This window comes from Gekko japonicus, unplaced genomic scaffold (genome assembly GCF_001447785.1).
Source record: "Gekko japonicus isolate JY-2015 unplaced genomic scaffold, Gekko_japonicus_V1.1 scaffold5272, whole genome shotgun sequence".
Taxonomy (NCBI): Eukaryota; Metazoa; Chordata; class Lepidosauria; order Squamata; family Gekkonidae; genus Gekko; species Gekko japonicus.
The window spans coordinates 38,681-42,537 of NW_015160990.1; positions in this window are offsets into that span (position 1 = coordinate 38,681).

Here is a 3,857-nt window from a genome sequence, read left to right on the forward strand (position 1 = left end):
AGAAGAAGAAGAACAGGAGGAGGAGGAGACTGGATTTATACCCCGCCCTTCACTACCTGAAGGAGTCTCAGAGCGGCTTACAAACTCCTTTCCCTTCCCCTCCCCACCACAGACAACCCCTGCGAGGTAGGTGGGGCTGAGAGAGCACTTGACAGAAACTGTTCATTTTCAAGGACAGCTCTGACAGAACTACGGCTTGCCCAAGGTCATCCAGCAGGTGCAAGTGGAGGCGTGGGGAATCAAACCCGGTTCTCCCAGATTAGAGTCCACCCACTCGCATGAGTTTACCATCTACGCCCTATATATGGACATCATGATGTGGGGCATGTATCATCAATGCCCCGCAATCGTTGCATTATGGGCGAGAACGGGACGTCTAGGGGGCGGCCATCTTTTTTAGAAATTGTAAATTGGAATTTAGTTGAGAGGAGCACTATTATTGTTTTAATGCTGATGTATTTTAAGAAATTTTGTACTGTTTTCTATTTTATGTGGCGACATGCCCTGTTAGCCGCCCTGAGCCTCCGGGGAGGGCGGGATAAAAATGCGAATAATAAATAAACAAATAAATTCAGAGCTCGAAAGGTAGGCAAAGTCAACCCCGGTTAGTACTTGAGCGGGAAACCACCAAGGACATCCAGGGTTGCTTCGCAGAGGCAGGCAATGACAAACCAGACCTCTGCACGTCTCTTGCCTTGACCCGGATGGCTCCGGCTGGCCTGAACTTGTCAGCTCTCAAAAGCTAAGCAGGGTCAGACCCGGTTCGTATTTGGATGGGAGACCACCAAGGAAGTCCAGGGTCGCTACGCAGAGGCAGGCAAGGGCAAACCACCCTCTACACGTCTCTTGCCTTAAAAACCTTACGCAGTCACCACCATAAGCCGGCTGCGACTCGACACCTCGCTTTACCGTTTTATCACAAGTGTTATCCACGATGCTGTCGGACAGTCTCACTGGTTCAGCCTGACATGTTCGGGCAACAATTACGCACACTTCCTTCAGAGCGAAAATTCCACTGACATACCTCTGAGTCAACACTCACACACACAAGCTGACAACCGGATATTCACTCACAAAGGGGCTAGATCCTGAGCTGTACCGTAACACATGGAGGGAACATCCAGGCGATGATTAGGAACGAAGGATGACCAGAAGACACAGAACTTGAAATGATGGGGATGGGGGGTGGCCATGGAGGGAAGGGGAGCAAATTGGAAAGCCAGTACACTTAGTAATGTATATGCGAGGCCACAGCGAAGACGGCCTTAAAAGATTTTCCCTGCTGAGCCAGGGAGAAATGTGCAAGCCCAGAAGAGAAGGGGTGCAAACAGTGTTGCCAACCTCCAGGTAAGTAAAAAGCCAACGACAACATCGGTGACAAAAATAACAAAGAGTCAATAAATCTATGTTGCAAAATCATCTACTGTAGTAATTCTGTGGAAAATTCTCTTCTATTACCGCTCACACGCTAACAAATGCTGCGCAATGTAAACCATTCGTTTCACAATATTGGCTTTATCTGAGCGTGTAGCAATCGCAATTCTTGTCAATTGCTACTTATCAACTCTTGAAGGAAACATTCCATGTTGACTCTCTAATAACAGAACCCAAGGTCTTCACGATGCGAAGCAAATGTTGCGAAATGAACTGTTTACATTGCGCAGCATTTGTTAGCGTTGACAACATAAGAGACTTTTTTACAGAATTACTACAGTAAATGATTTTGCAACAAATCTTTATTGACTCTTGGCTATTTTTGTCATGGATGCTGTTGTTGGATTTCCACTTCCTCCCGTGATTTTTTGCTTCAACCTCCAGGTGAGGCCTGGAGAACTCCCACAATTCCAGCTGATGTCTAGACTACAGAGCTCAGTTCCTTTGGAGAAAATGGTTGCTTTAGTATGATCTGTATGGAAAGAATCCTCACCACAGTATAGATTACATTGATTAAAGCAGTTTTTGTATGTATAATGAAAAATATGTTAATTATATGTATATGCCTATCTTGCATAATGAGAAAATTGAATAAAACTGATTTTGGGGGAAAAGCAGACTCTATGGCATTCCAGCCCACTGAGGTCCCCGTCCTCCCCAAACTGTGCCTTCCCCCAACTGCACCCCCAAATCTCCCGGAATTTCCCAACCCAGAGCTGGCAGCCATAGGTGCAAACCAATGTTCCTTCTAAACTGTGGAGTCTTGTGAGCAAAAATTATACTCTGTGAGCTACTGGCATTAAAGTTGTGAGCAAGCAATTTGGCTACTAAATAAATCAGTTTGCTCCGGAGCCTTCCTTCCTGAGCCGAGACGAAAATGTGTGAGCCAGAGGCTAAAAAACTGTGAGCCAGCTCACACTAACTCAGCTTAGAGAGAACACTGGGGCAAACCCTGTAGCCCACCACCACCACCCCATTCCCGCTTATGCTTATTTTCCGTCCACTTATGGGAATAAAGGGCAAGAATTTTTCAAAAAGCACAAACGGGACAGCTCTGCTTAGCCCAACCAGATTGACAAAAGAGTCCATCCAGCAAGGTCCAGAGCCATCTGATGTGGGATGCCAACTCCAGGTTGGGAAATCCCTGGAGCTTTTGGGGGGCGAACCTGAGGAGAGCAGGTCTGGGGGTGGCGGGGACCTCCACAAAGTATAATGCCATCAAGTCTGCCCTCCTGAGTAGCCATTTCCTTCAGGAGAGCTGATCGCCTGTAGCTGGCACCTGGGCTTGCCAACCTCCAGCTGGCACCTGGAGACATCCTGCTATGACAGCTGATCTCCAGCTGACCAAGATTAGTTCCCCCTGGAGACCCTAGATGGCATTATACCCTGCTAAGATCCCTCTCCTCCCCAGGCTCCACCCCCCCACCCCCCAAATCTCGAGGTATTTCCCACCGCAGGGCTAGCAACGCTCCTGGAGGGCAAGGCTCCCTCTAAGCTGGGGAGTCTTGTGAGCAAAAACTCTACTTTGTGAGCCACTGGCATTAAAGTAGTGAGCCAGCGATTTGGCTGCTGCATCAATTAGTTTGCTCTGGAGCCCTCCTTCCTGGGCTAAGACAAAAATGTGTGAGCCGGAGGCTAAAAAACTGTGAGCTGGCTCACCCTAACTCAGCTTAGAGGGGACACTGCTAGAGGGCCGCTGTCATTCCGGGTCTCCAGGCACCACGTGAAGTTTGGCAACCCTGCGTGATTCCTGAAGTCGCCAGGGACCTCCATAGGAATAAAGGGAGGGAGAGGAGGAGGAGGAGGAGATTGGATTTATACCCGGCCCTTCACTACCCAAAGGTGTCTGAGCGGCTGACAAACTCCTTTCCCTGCCCCTCCCCACAACAGACACCCTGTGAGGTGGGTGGGGCTGAGAGAACTCTTGACAGAAACTGCTCTTTTTCAAGGACAGCTCTGACAGAACTGTGACTGACCCAAGGTCACCCAGCTGGCTGCATGTGGAGGAGTGGGGAATCCAAACCCGGTTCTCCCAGATTAGAGTCTGCGCACTTCACCACTGCAGGCTGTGGAAGGTCAGTAGTTCAGCAGTTCGAGACCCGAGTGTGCCGCATGACGGAGTGAGCTCCCGTCTCTAGTTCTCGCTCCTGCCAACCTAGCGGTTCGAAAGCAAGAAATGGCAAGTAGATAAATAGGTACCACTTCGGTGGGAAGGGAACAGCCTTCCCGTGCGCCTCGGTGTCTAGTCATGCCGGCCACATGGCCACAGAAACGTCTTCGGACAGCGCTGGCTCTTCGGCTTTGAAACGGAGATGAGCACCGCAACCCTAGAGTTGGACTCGACTGGCTTTCGAGCAACGGAACCTTTACCTTTACCTTTTTACTTCACCACGACACCAAACTGGCTCCCTGGAGGTTTATCA